Source organism: Abramis brama, assembly GCF_963993115.1.
Source record: "Abramis brama genome assembly, chromosome: 14".
NCBI lineage: Eukaryota > Metazoa > Chordata > Actinopteri > Cypriniformes > Leuciscidae > Abramis > Abramis brama.
In genome coordinates this window covers 7,090,595-7,105,937 of record NC_139976.1, presented here as the reverse complement: position 1 = coordinate 7,105,937, position 15,343 = coordinate 7,090,595, and positions in this window count along the sequence as shown.

Genomic DNA, 15,343 nt, shown 5'->3' with positions numbered 1-15,343 from the left:
TCAATGATTTTGCGTTCTCTCGCAAATGTTTTGTGTTCCCCCATTCAACTTTGCGTTCGCTTGCAAAACTTTTGAGTCCTTTGCGAGCAAATGCAAAGTTTCTCTGGGGAACGTAAAACATTTGTGAGGGAACGCAAAAGCATTGAGATAAATGTTATGTGTCTTGTGTTTTTTATGGAATATTGCAGTATTTATTATAAAAGATTTATCCGTGCACATCTTTTATGTTTTATTCATGTGACCTCGTAGTCTTTAATCAAAATATCTTCCCCTCCCTCTTTCTTCTCTTCTCTGATTACGTGTTTACTGGTGCGAGAGCGGGACAACCTGTCACTCGCATGATATCACAGCAGTAGTAAACCACAACCATCCAACCGACCAATCAATTCCCAAAGGACAAAATCAAGTCCCGCCCCATATAAAGATTTGTTCTTGTTCAAGAAACCATTTAACTCGGCTATGCTGCACAATAGGGAAGAAAAGTTTATCCCAACTTCTGTTTCATGCTGACTTTAACCTATATATAATTCCCTCTAAAATCCGTCCTGTGCATTGGATGCCTCTATGCTGTGTTTCAACCGTGCAGCTTCATGTCAGATAGGTTTGACCTTTGTTCTCTTCTTTCCCGCTTGTGTCCAGAAAAAGGTCTGCTTTCTGACTATCTGTATAGAACTCCTCGGGCGATGACCATTTCAACAACAGATAGTGCAGGCAGTTCTCCCAAAGTACGTAACCCTTTCACTTTGTTGTTTTCTTTATGTGCGCTTTAAATTTGCCTTGGCATGAGGCTTTACACCGCTTGTCGATAAATGCTTTCCTTGACATGCTGTGGGTTTTGCTTTGTTTTAGTGATCCAGATCTCTGAGATCTAAAGTACAGCGTTTCTTTAAAGATATAAGAAGGTTTGTGGAGATTTGCATGAAATTGTCTAGCTGTGTGACCCCCATACAGTCTGACATTTGGTCTCGGTGTACTTTCCACAAATAGAGTACAAAGTTGGGCTTGAATCTCTTAAACTAAAGGCCCAGATATACTTCAAGCAAAACCGAAGAACGAAAAACTGGTGTGAAATCATTTGAACAAAATCAGGCCAAAACGAAGTTTGTTTTGTAATTTTTTGGTTCAAAACAGCTTTCCGGAAAAGTTTGTCTCTGGTGATTATGTAATAGGTAGGTGTGCTCTGAGGCTCCGCCTTCTTTGATGTGGAAATCTCCTCTGGTTCATTTTTTCTGTTCAGTCTGTCGAGATCAGATATCTGCAAGTAAAACATGCATACTTTATAGCTGAAATTAAATTTGTAAGTCTAATTGAAAGAGACACTGACAAAATGTGTAAAGTTGTTCTACACTATTGTATAAAGTGCTATATAAATAAACGTGAAGTGACTTGACTGGAGTGACGAATTGCAGAGCTGGTGCAAACATATCCACATCACTATGATAAGAAGCTTTCTTAACTACAGTTTTGTCACCGCTGTAATTTGTGTTTATTTCGTTATTGAGAGGAAAGCATGCAGCAAAAAAAAAAAAAAAAAAAAAATATATATATATATATATATATATATATATATATATATATATATAAATAAATCAACTTAGGTCAACTTATCAACAAAGTCAACTTATCTCACGTAGCATTGCATTTTACTCAAGCAAGTCATTTGTCACAGCGTGTTAGTTCACAAGAGAAATTAACTCTAGAGGGGGCATTTCACTAAATAAATGCACTATATTATCTTACATATTCATTATATTTGCTTCACCTGTTAGTAATGTATTAATTATTTTAATACATGTTTAAATAAATTTGTCATGAAAACAAGTTATGACAGTAACCGTGTTAATGATTATATTGAAAAAATGAATTGGAGAAGTTAATGCAAAAACCTTCCCTAAGTGGAATATTTCCACTATATAAGTTTTTTTTTTTTTTTTTTTTTTGAGTTTTGATTATTACAGTTTTTCTCCATTCCTTTAACACATTTCTTGAAATGATGCCTCCTTTTCTCAAAACTCTAAACACAAATCCACAACTTCTCACCCAATTCCCCAATACCTCCTATTTTCCGGTCAGAATGAAGCTCTCCACTCAAAAACCAAACTTTGCCCTCAAACATGACACACAAGCCCTCAAAACACATACACTTCAACATAGTCTTAAACACTATGAGATCAATTCAAAACACTGTTACGAAAAACCTCATTTTGTCAATCAGGTATCATTTTACTGCTTGATGTTTATTAGAGTATACAACATTAATAGAGGGGTGCAGATACAGTGAAATTCAACAATAAGCTTTAAGAAAAGTTTATTTTCATTACACTATTGTAAAGAGATCTTGCAGTAGATAAGAAAAGGTGAAATACCAAAGAATTGAACATGAACTAGGAATTACAATACAATACACTGTCAATTACAGTACAGTTAAAAAAGAAAAAAGGAAAATTCTGCAAACTCAGCCAAATTGCATTGCAGTACTGACATGACATGATATTTTTGCCATACTAGAGCAGTTTCTTAGTGTCCTGACAACAGACTTTCTCTCCCACCCCTAGGCAGTCATCTCTCAGCTCTGCAAAAATATGAAATGTAAGAAGTACTTGGCTACAAATCAGTTTGACAATAACGAGTTAGAGGGTGTACAAGATGTGCTACAGAATTTGTTGTACATAGAATAGTGAAAGTTCTCTCATCTAAATTACTGCTACTGTGTACTGTAATTATAATGTTTGTGTAAGTAATAAAAAAAAAACCTGTAGACCAACTTCCCTCATCCTTTGACCCCGTCCCCTTCATTTTTCTTATCCTCACCTCCTCCTCTTCCTCTTCCTCTTTGTAACCCACCACTAGGATTCATTTTCCAAAGCACAAATCACCCGTGTCCCTATTTATATTACCTGAGATTGGTGTGTCATCTGTTTTGCTCAACCCCTTAATGTTTACACATGGATACATGTGTGCTATTTGAGTGTTTGTGTTTTCTGAATGAGAAGATGGTTAAACCTGTGCAAAATGAGGGCATTTATGTGTAGAGTTTTGCAGAAAACATTGAGGGAACTGGAAAGTGTGTGAAAACAGGTGAAATGTGTTAAATGTTTTGAGAAATGTGTCTTTGTTTCTAGAACTGAATTAATAGTTTGGGAAATTGGGCCAACTGAACCAGTAATAGTGTTTTAGCAATCGAGAAAAAATTGCAATTTCTAAAAATAAATAGCAAATGCATTTAATAATTTGGGCTCGGTTGTTAATTGTAATGTGTTTTTTTGTAAGGCTTTTTTAGCCTTTCATTAAAGGGCTCCCTATATGTAGTGTACAGTATTAGCTAGCTGAGATAGATTTTTTTATCCTTAAGAAAATGGTAATTATAATTGAATTTATTTAAAGAGAGAGACACAATATGTTCAATAAACCACTGTTTAATAAAAAAACGTAGAAAACATAAGCAATTTTGTGTTCAGTTTACTCCCCCCGTACTGAACCACGACTTCAATAAAGAGGTTTGTACCGAACCGTCAAGTTTGTGTACCGTTACACCTCTACCAGTAAAGATTTAATCTTGTTCTCTGTAGTTTGTGTGAAGACAGTATAATACACTAGTTTTGCAATGTAAGGTGAGAAACTTTCTTTGGTTGAGGTGTGAAATAAATCATGAAAAGGATATTAGTTTGCATTGGACACTGGAGTGTGTGTGAGTGTGTGTGTGTGTGTGTGTGTGTGCGTGTGTGCGCGTTCGTGTGTGTGTGTGCGTGCGTGCGTGTGTGTGTGTCCCAATCCAGTACAGAGCATTCACATGAAAGAAAATTCACTGTAACGTTTCACATATTGTTATAAAACCAATCAGTATTTATTTACATTTACATTTAGTCATTTAGCAGACGCTTTTATCCAAAGCGACTTACAAATTAGGACTAAATTAAGCGAGTCATCAAGAAGAGGCAAAAGCAACAAAAGAAGTGCTCAAAATACAAAGTTCAGGCATTCAGAGTAGCATAAGCCCGATAAGTGAGGTTTTAAAGGGAAAGTTTTTTTTAATTTTAATTTTAATTTTTTATTTTTTTATGAGGTTAAGTGCTCACGGAAGAGATGGGTTTTCAGCTGTCTTTTGAATGTTGTCAGGGATTCTGCATTCCGGATGAGGGTGGGGAGAGCGTTCCACCAGCATGGAACTGTGAATGAGAATGTTCTGGAAAGTGATTTTGTGGCTCTCTGTGTTGGAACCACGAGGCGTCGCTCTTTGACCGATCGTAGGCTTCTGGTAGGGATGCAGACTCGTAGGAGTGAGTGAAAGTAGGAGGGAGCTGAGCCTGTGATAGATCTGTAAGCAAGCGTCAATGCCTTGAACTTGATGCGAGCAGCAAGAGGTAGCCAGTGCAGTGAGATGAACAGAGGAGTGACGTGGGCCCTCTTGGGCTCGTTGAAGACAAGACGAGCTGCAGCATTCTGAATCATTTGTAGAGGTTTAGTTGCACATGATGGAAGTCCAGCCAGAAGAGCATTGCAGTAGTCAAGCCTAGAAATGACTAGGGCCTGGACGAGAAGTTGTGTTGCATGCTCAGTTAGGAAAGGCCTGATCTTCCTGATGTTGTACAGTGCAAACCTGCATGATCGAGCTGTCTTTGAAATGTGATCTGTGAAGGTCAGCTGGTCATCGAACGTTACTCCAAGATTTCTGACCGACCTTGATGGGGTGATTGATGATGAATCTAGCTGGATAGTGAAGTCGTGCTGTAGAGACGGATTGGCAGGGAGGACGAGAAGCTCAGTCTTTGCCAGGTTGAGCTGCAGGTGATGTTCCTTCATCCATGCCGAGATGTCCGCCAGACAGCTTGAGATCCGTGCAGCCACTGTGGGATCATCTGGTTGAAATGAGAGGAAGAGCTGTGTGTCATCAGCATAGCAGTGGTAGGAGAAGCCATGTGCCTGTATGATGTGTCCCAGTGATGTGGTGTAGATGGAGAAGAGCAAGGGTCCGAGAACTGAACCCTGAGGAACCCCTGTGGTCAGTTGATGTGCTCTGGATACCTCGCCTCTCCATGCGACCCTGAAGGACCTACCTGTGAGATAGGACTCGAACCAGTGGAGAGGAGTACCTGTGATGCCCAGTGATGAGAGGCTGGACATAAGGATCTGATGATTCACAGTGTCAAAGGCAGCAGACAGATCCAGGAGAATGAGGACTGAAGATTTGGAAGCAGCTTTTGCGATCCGTAGGGCTTCAGTGACCGACAGTAATGCAGTCTCAGTAGAATGCCCTTTCTTGAAGCCAGATTGGTTGACATCCAGCTGGTTGTTTAGAGACAAGAAGGATGTTACTTGGTTGAAAACAGCTCTTTCAAGTGTTTTCGCAATGAATGGTAGGAGAGAGATAGGTCTGTAGTTCTCTACAGATGATGTGTTAAGTGTTGTTTTTTTAAGCAGTGGAGTAACCCGAGCCTGCTTGAATGCTGTAGGGAAAGTGCCAGTATGGAGGGATGAGTTGATGATGTGTGTGAGTGCTGGTAGAAGTGTGGGAGAGATGGCTTGTAGAAGGTGTGAGGGGATGGGGTCTAGAGGGCAGGTGGTAGGATGACTGGAGAGGAGAAGTGTAGATACTTCTTCCTTGGTTAGTGGAGAGAAGGAGGAGAGAGGGTGATTGGCTATGAAAGGGGTCGGTCTGGGCTCCTGTGTTTGTGGAGCTGAGAACTGACTGCTGATAGATGTTGTTTTGTTGGTGAAGAAGTTCGCAAAGTTGTCAGCAGATAAAGAGGAGGTGGGTGGTGGTGGAGGTGGACAGAGGAGAGAGTTGAATGTCTTGAAGAGTGATCGTGTGTTGGAGGAGCTGTTGATCTTGTTGTGGAAGTATGAAGATTTTGCAGCATGAACATCAACAGAAAAGGAAGAGAGGAGAGATATATACATACTCAGGTCAGATGTGTCTTTTGATTTGCGCCATTTCCTCTCCGCTGCCCTGAGTTCGGTCCGGTGTTCACGGAGAACCTCAGATAACCAAGGGTTGGAGGGAGTAGCGCGTGCTGGCCTGGAGGAGAGAAGGCAGATATTGTCTAGAGAAGAGGTTAGAGTGGAGCATAAGGTATCCATTGTGGTATTCACATCCAGAGATGAGAATTGTGAGGGTGGGGGAAGAGAAGATGACACAGCAGAGGAAAGATGGGCGGGAGAAAGTGAGCGCAGGTTTCGCCTGAAAGTGACTGGTGGTGGGGTTGGTGGTGCAGGGGTAGAGAGTTGTAGACTGAAAGTAATGAGGAAATGATCTGAAACATGGAGAGGTCTCACCAAAATGTTGTCTGTGATGCAGTTGCGTGTGTAAACCAGGTCCAGTTGGTTGCCTGATTTGTGAGTACCTGTGGTGATGAGTCGTTTGAGATCGAAAGAGGCTAGGAGAGAGATGAAGTCTGCTGCATACGGCTTTTCGAGATGAATGTTGAAGTCACCAAAGACTAGAAGTGGGGTGCCGTCCTCAGGGAAGGAGGACAGCAGCACATCCAGCTCCTCTACGAAGTTTCCCAGCTGACCTGGGGGGCGATAAATGACTACAATATGGATCTTATTGGGAGTTGTAAGTGTAATAGCATGATATTCAAATGAGTTGTTGTTGCACAGAGAAGAGAGCGTTGAGTATTTCCAATTGTTAGAGATGAGAAGCCCTGTGCCCCCACCCCTCCCAGACTGGCGAGGGGAGTGAGAGAAGGAGAAATTGCTAGAGAGAGCAGCGGGGGTTGCTGAGTCTTCTGGACGAATCCAGGTCTCAGTCAAGCCCAGGATACTAAGAGTAGAATGAGATGCAAAGGCTGTAATAAAGTCAGCTTTATTGACTGCTGACTGACAATTCCATAGACCCATGGAAAGAGAGAGAGGTGTGTGTGAGGATGAGAGAATGTGACGCAGATCAGCAGTATTGCGCTGCCTTTTGCGTATAATGAAAGGTCGTTGCCGAGAGATAACAGGAATGTATTGAAAGCACATGTTGAGTGAGGTGGAAAATAAGATAAAAAAAAAGTGGGAAAGCAAAGGGAAAAGGAGATACTTAAGTGCCTTCCTGGTGTCCTTGCTCGGTGGAGTCGCGCAGGTAGAGTCGCTGGTCTTTACCCAAGTCGGTCTTCACACGAGGAGGCTGAACACGAGAGCTGAACGCTTCCGCTGACGCTTCCGCGACAGCGCGCAAATTACATAGATATAGATATAATGCTTTCACCGCTGCTATCACTGCTATCATTTATGTAGCAGTAACCAGCCTAAGGCCACTGTACTGCAGTTACTCTCCTTCCTTCCTTCCTTCCTTCCTTCCTTCCTTCCTTCCTTCCTTCCTTCCTTCCTATTACTGCTGCAGACATGAAATGGGCACCTTGAATTTAATCAAACTGGAGCTTGCTAAATACTGGCTCACTCAGAGATTCAAGTCATTTCAAGTTCATTCTGATTTGAACGTCACTAAAAGTGGCGGATTTTTGAGTGGGTGTGCCGTTTAATTTGTAATTAATCCACCCATTTCCACAATTTTAAGGCAAATTTGTGGATTGGTTGAGAACATTCAGCCAATCACAGCAAGATGGAGACACTGCCTCCTGTTGTGTGACATTTTGGCTGTATGTTTCCTTTCACATTCATGCCTCAGAATCTCACTGAGAACAGAAAAAGCTCAAGAGAGACTGCTTTCCTCTTCAATTTTTAACATTTTATTGTAATGTTTGTTTTTGAGAAGGCACTGCCTCCATTGTCTCCTCAAAGAAAAAAAGTTGCTTATAAATTTAGGCTTCTTGCATCGCATAATACATTTTACCAGATTTAATTATTGTGGTTATCTTGATTATCATGAGATTTGATTTGACAAGGAGCTGGATGACATCCAACTCAAAATAAATGATTTATACAGATGCACATTGACAACCTGGATGCACTCCACAGGCGCATGATTGTAATTAGATTTCCATTGCTATACTCTCGCATTAGATAATTTCTAAATGTCTTCAGATGAGTGACATAATGAAAAGTGATCCAAACAAATGTGTTCCACTCTTACTAATTAAGAGTGCAAAAAAGTGTATTTTTTTTCCTCATGTGTGGAATAGATTTATTCCAAAAGATGAGCTTTAGACAGAAACAGGTGGGTGGTTCGGATGAAAGGAATATGCGCTTAATCTTCTGCAAACAGCGTCTTCCGAGCACAAGACAGCAAACTTGCTTTTAGACAGGTGTACAAAATGTAATACGTTTAAGAAACAAGATCTTGTCATGCTATTTATGCTATTTATTTTTTTATTGCAGTTAAATCCACCCAAACCCAAAAAAAAAAAGTATCTATTTGTAAAATTCATAGATTTTAAGAAATAATTGCCATACCGTTTATTTGCAAATGTTTTGCAATATTTTTGTGATTTGATAGTGAATACTCACTTTCAATCACAATCAAATTACAGTCTGCTCATCACATTAAACTAGGGATAGCTTTCGGTGGACATAAATGTCCTGCACAAGTCACATGGACTACATTTATCGTGTTTTTTTTTTTTTTTTCTTGACAGGTCACTATAAACATTAATGTATATTACCGGTTTCGCGTTTCTGCATTTGGTTTTAGTGAGTATTTGCAGCCCATGTGTTGTCAAACTAATGAAGATGTTTTCTTAGTTTGCTGGTGTTGCTGGTGTCTATTTGCATGTTTTCTTCAGTTGTGGCGCGTTGAGCTCTCTTGGCCTCCATACAATTTGGTCTTTTTTAGCCTTAATTAATGTAGGACAGACAGGAAATCATGGGAGACAGGAGAGGGGAATTGGACCGGGAAAGGACGTTGAGGTGAGATTCAAACTATGGGTTTGACATATTACATATATTTTAAAATGTCATTTATTCTTGTGATGGCAAAGCTGATTTTAAAATATACTTTTGACCAGTATGAAAAAAGTATGGAAGCTTGTTTCCGCCATGGAATAATAATAATAATAATAATAATAATAATAATAATAATAAAGACTTTTTTCTCGCAATTGCAAGTTTATATCCCACAATTCTGCCTTTTTTTTTTTTTTTTCAGAATCATGAGATATAAACTTGCAATTGTGAGTTATAAAGTCCAATTATGAGGAAAAAAAAGTCAGCTCACAATTCTGACATTTTCTCTGCAATTCTGATAATTGCAAAACTCGCAATTGCATGAAAAGAAGTCAGCATTGTGAGATAATTCTCAATTCTTTTGCATTTAACATGGAAAATAACAGCATAAAGGTTTGGTATGATGACAAATAAATAAATAATATAAAATAAAACTCAAGTCCTAAAAGCTGTATTGTGTGTGGTAACTAAGCAGGTTCATGTGCTCAATACGACACGTATTGACTGTTGAGTGAATTCCTCCATTAGAGTTTTAATTATAATAACAGCAGAGCCAATGTCTGTACTGTAAATGACAAGTACCTGGTCAGGGTTTCTAATCCCATAACCATGACCTTGTCCTCACATTCATCCCCTGCAAACAGTGAGGTGATTTTGGTGAATGTACCAATTTGCAATTCAAATGATGGATATTGACTTCAGACTGTGCCTACAGTGACCGTGAGCGAAGCAATATGTGTATAAGCCTCAATTCCCCTGTCAGTCCTCCACAGGGCATTGTCCATGACTCTTAGATGGATAGAGAGTGTCAACATCTGTTTAGGTGGCAGAGAGGAAAAAAGGGAGAAAGAAGCAATTTGGGCAGGTTATTCTTCTGGGAATTTGGGAGTAACTCAATCTGATGAGTATCGCCTAAATGCACAAACACACACAGACACATCAATATAACACACTAATATAGTCATCTGACATCAGCCTGTTTCATGGAAGCTCCCAGGTGTTAGTCCTTCATTATGACGTGATGGATAAATGAGTCGAGCTGCTTATGTGCCTTATGGAATATTAATAGTCTTTATAATGCAAGACCTGTCCCCCTGCTCTCTAAGAGACACCCACCCTGTTTCATCTAAATGAGCCTGAATTATGAATTATTTAAACTTGTGTTATTTTAAACAAGACTAATAACTCCTTGAGGACATTAGCGTCAAGGTGATATGTGCCATTAACAAGAGCTTTACTAATGCTATTGGAGAGAAATGTCCCCAAAGAACATGCAAATAATGCATGTAGCTACATCTTCAGACTGAACCAAGGCCATAGACATTGACAGATTTTCTAAAAAGACATATTCTCGATTATAAGACAGAAAAGACCAGCTTGAAGGAACATGCTTTCTGCTGTAGTATTGTCGAGTTTTTAAAGAGAGTCATTGTGGACAGGAATCAATATGTGACAATTACCTTCTTTTGTTAGTCTCAGTTGCCAATCTGTCTTTAAAAGTGAGGTATCTGCTTTCAGCAAGAACAGTGATAGTGTTTGTCAGTCAGCATCTGCTGACCGTGAGAACTGATATATAACAGAAGAGTTCAGATGCGAAAGCCTCTAAGTGCCATCTGATTTTTTTTTTCTAGAATGATTTTTTCATTTTTTATCAAACTCGTATATTTAAGTTCAGTAATTTCACTTAAATGACATTATCATTGTAGAAGAAAATTCCAGATGGCACTTAAAGGCTTTTGCACACACACACACACACACACACACACACACACACACACACACACACACACACACACACACACACACACACACACACACACACACACACACATATATATACAGTGAGGAAAATAAGTATTTGAACACCCTGCTATTTTGCAAGTTCTCCCACTTGGAAATCATGGAGGGGTCTGAAATTGTCATCGTAGGTGCATGTCCACTGTGAGAGACATAATCTAAAAAAAAAAAATCCAGAAATCACAATATATGATTTTTTAACTATTTATTTGTATGATACAGCTGCAAATAAGTATTTGAACACCTGTCTATCAGCTAGAATTCTGACCCTCAAAGACCTGTTAGTCTGCCTTTAAAATGTCCACCTCCACTCCATTTATTATCCTAAATTAGATGCACCTGTTTGAGGTCGTTAGCTGCATAAAGACACCTGTCCACCCCATACAATCAGTAAGAATCCAACTACTAACATGGCCAAGACCAAAGAGCTGTCCAAAGACACTAGAGACAAAATTGTACACCTCCACAAGGCTGGAAAGGGCTACGGGGAAATTGCCAAGCAGCTTGGTGAAAAAAGGTCCACTGTTGGAGCAATCATTAGAAAATGGAAGAAGCTAAACATGACTGTCAATCTCCCTCGGACTGGGGCTCCATGCAAGATCTCACCTCGTGGGGTCTCAATGATCCTAAGAAAGGTGAGAAATCAGCCCAGAACTACACGGGAGGAGCTGGTCAATGACCTGAAAAGAGCTGGGACCACCGTTTCCAAGGTTACTGTTGGTAATACACTAAGACGTCATGGTTTGAAATCATGCATGGCATGGAAGGTTCCCCTGCTTAAACCAGCACATGTCAAGGCCCGTCTTAAGTTTGCCAATGACCATTTGGATGATCCAGAGGAGTCATGGGAGAAAGTCATGTGGTTAGATGAGACCAAAATAGAACTTTTTGGTCATAATTCCACTAAACGTGTTTGGAGGAAGAAGAATGATGAGTACCATCCCAAGAACACCATCCCTACTGTGAAGCATGGGGGTGGTAGCATCATGCTTTGGGGGTGTATTTCTGCACATGGGACAGGGCGACTGCACTGTATTAAGGAGAGGATGACCGGGGCCATGTATTGCAAGATTTTGGGGAACAACCTCCTTCCCTCAGTTAGAGCATTGAAGATGGGTCGAGGCTGGGTCTTCCAACATGACAATGACCCGAAGCACACAGCCAGGATAACCAAGGAGTGGCTCTGTAAGAAGCATATCAAGGTTCTGGCGTGGCCTAGCCAGTCTCCAGACCTAAACCCAATAGAGAATCTTTGGAGGGAGCTCAAACTCCGTGTTTCTCAGCGACAGCCCAGAAACCTGACTGATCTAGAGAAGATCTGTGTGGAGGAGTGGGCCAAAATCCCTCCTGCAGTGTGTGCAAACCTGGTGAAAAACTACAGGAATCGTTTGACCTCTGTAATTGCAAACAAAGGCTACTGTACCAAATATTAACATTGATTTTCTCAGGTGTTCAAATACTTATTTGCAGCTGTATCATACAAATAAATAGTTAAAAAAATCATACATTGTGATTTCTGGATTTTTTTTTTTAGATTATGTCTCTCACAGTGGACATGCACCTACGATGACAATTTCAGACCCCTCCATGATTTCTAAGTGGGAGAACTTGCAAAATAGCAGGGTGTTCAAATACTTATTTTCTTCACTGTATATATACCCACTATATACCACTATATACCCACTATATACCCACTATCCTTTATTGATTAAGCAGAATAACCATTTTTAACTATTAGTAATACAAATAAATATTTATTGAGTACCAAATCAGCATATTACAATTATTTCTGATGGATCATGACACTGAAGACTGGAGAAATGGTCACTGAAAATGAAGCTTTGCATTTACAGAAAAAAAAGAAGTAAAAAATAAAATGAAGTAGCCTATATTAATACAGAAAACTGTTATTTTAAAGTGTAAACATTTTTTTACAGCCTTGGAGAACATACGACTCTTCTTTGCAAAAACGGAAAAAGCTGAAACTTTAAAAACTGAAAGTTGTACATTGCTAAAACTTTGGAATAGGAAGTAAACAACATTACCTGCAATATCAATTACATCTTGATTTTTTCCAGCATTGTCTGTTTACCACCCACCATTTCGGTAGCATTGGTTCATTGGATTTTCCCATAACAATTTTGTGAAAGTGGATAAAAAAAAATAAAAAAAAAGTGGTACAACTTGAATCAAACCAAACATCTCTGAGTCTTGATGTTAGCCATTGGGTGTCACTTGCTCGAAATTGCTGTATGTTAAATGTGTCACAAGGTTGACATAAAGAGGCTTTGAAGTGGACACACTCCTTTCTCCATGGCTCATTGATTAGCTTCATAATGACTTCTGGCATCCCTGTTGTGTCTCCTCATTTTTTGACATTACTATGAAACCCAGGAGATGTAGTTTTGGCCTTTTGACTGACCATAAATCTCAGGCTACATCAGCTGTTTGATGGTGGATGTTGCTGTAAAGCTTTTCACCCAATTTATAAAGAATGCACTATGGTGTTTTGCCCTGTTGCAAGTCTGCCCTATAGGGTTTTCTGATGGTTTACAATAACATGGACCAGAGCACCAAGTCTGGCCTACGACTGGTGGTATCAGTCTCCAGTGAGAAGACATGTTATTTCTAGACATCCACCAGTAAAGAAAAGTTTTATTCTCTGTAACCGGTTCTACTCCACCTGATTTTAGAGTGTCTTTGTTACACATTGCATGTACTTACTATAGTAATAACAGAAAAGTATGCATAAGTACATGCAACTAACCCCAAACCAAACCCTAATCTTAACCCTAACCCTATAGTAAGTACATGTTGTAAATTAATAAAACTGTAACAAGGACACCTTAAAATAAAGTGTAACCTTAGTTTTCTTTATTTCTTTTTCGGCTGTAAATGTTTTCTTGTCCGTTAATATCCCATATTAACTAACATTAGTCAGGTATCTAGATTTTTCTAGCCTGCCAAAAATTCATCAACACTCTGCTTGCAAATTCCATTTCCATGGTGACAGTGAGTTCTGACTGGTGGATTTCACTTCAAATTTGTCAGTAATGTAGTATTTTGGGAACTGGATCTCTTTTAAAAACGAAACTGATTACAGAAGCATGTACTATTGCTTAGCAGCCTTGGAGCTCATTGTAGTCAAAAAAAAAAAAAAAAAAAAAAAAAAAAAAGTTTATACAATATCTAAAAAAAAACAATTATGGTATTCTGAATGACATTTTTCCATCCAGACCTTCACAATCTATTCAAATCCAAACGCAAGGACCTCTGAGGCACTCCTACACAAACATTTCTGAATACACAAACACACACACACGCCCTCAAGCAAAAACAGATGTACACACACACACAGTTGACCACAAAGCCTGCCCCACTGTCAATACAATTATTACACTCAATTGTTTTGATGAATATTTCATTATGTGTGCATTTCTTGTTTAGCCGGAGCGTTCAGGGGTTCTGGCTCTGAGTTCAGATGAGAGACACACAATTACATTCAGTTGCTGAGAAAAGCAACTGCACTCTGTCCCCTTCTAAACTTCATTAATGAAGGAAATAATATTTCATATGGGAACCCCAGTGAGACATCGCTACTAAATTATTAATACATGCCTGTATGCGTGTGTTTAAGAGTGTGTGTATATTTTCAACGTCTACTGAGACTAACAATGCGTCTTGAGGAGGATGTTAAACACTGTATTTCTCTTCTTCCTTCCTTTCCTCCCTCTCTCTATCTCTTGCACTCATTTTTTGTCTGCTAGCATCATTTCTATGCAGACAGCGACATAAACACTCTCCCTCATAAACACACTATTAGATTATGGAAATGAGAGCGGGGAGCATCTATTCCAGCTTAATTCCTAAAGGAAGGCTTTTTATCTGAACTAATAAATATAAAACATCCCTGCATCAGGTGTTTTGTGAAGGCTATTGTGTAAATATAATGCAGAATATGGAATAATAAGCACAGGATCTAATGGGGAAACGCTAACACGCCTGACACAGTGCCTCATTAATGCTCTTCAGAGACTTTGTTTCTGATGATCAAAAGACTATCAACTCACTGACTCACTGATGCGACGCTATTACTGAAATTACAGAATACATCTGAGGTTATGATATACTGTCACAAACAATTGGCTGGGAATGCAGAAACCAGTTTCATGAAGCTTGCACCAGTGAATCATTGTGTAAGAGATGGAGAACTAAGTTATTCTTAGTTCTCTAGCTAGGGTGGTTTTTGCCTGGAGGTTCAGCGACTAACTTTTTCAAACGAGACCTGGAAAATTAGCATGTAGGAGTTATAATGAGTCATTTTGTATCACAGTAATCTGTATATATATTACACATTTTCTTTGTTATAAATTTAATGAAAAATTGGTAGTGTCTATTTTTGGAAAATCAAGATAATTAAACACAAATTAGAAATATTTTGTCCTTGTATTTGAAACTTAATGGGCAAAAAACAAACAAAAAAGATGCATTTAGTTATTCTTCCAGTTATTTACTATAGCAGCTAATGAATTGGAAGTGCCCACACAATCACAAAAAATAGCTTATTTCTGCATTGCCAAGGTGAATATAAGCAGAATTATATCTTTGGTGATCTAGTACTAGGATGCATTTTTCTTAATTAAGTATATGAGGCATTCATTGAATTTGTAACATTAAATGGTCATAATTAAATGGTCAGATCTTTTCAGGACCACAAAAT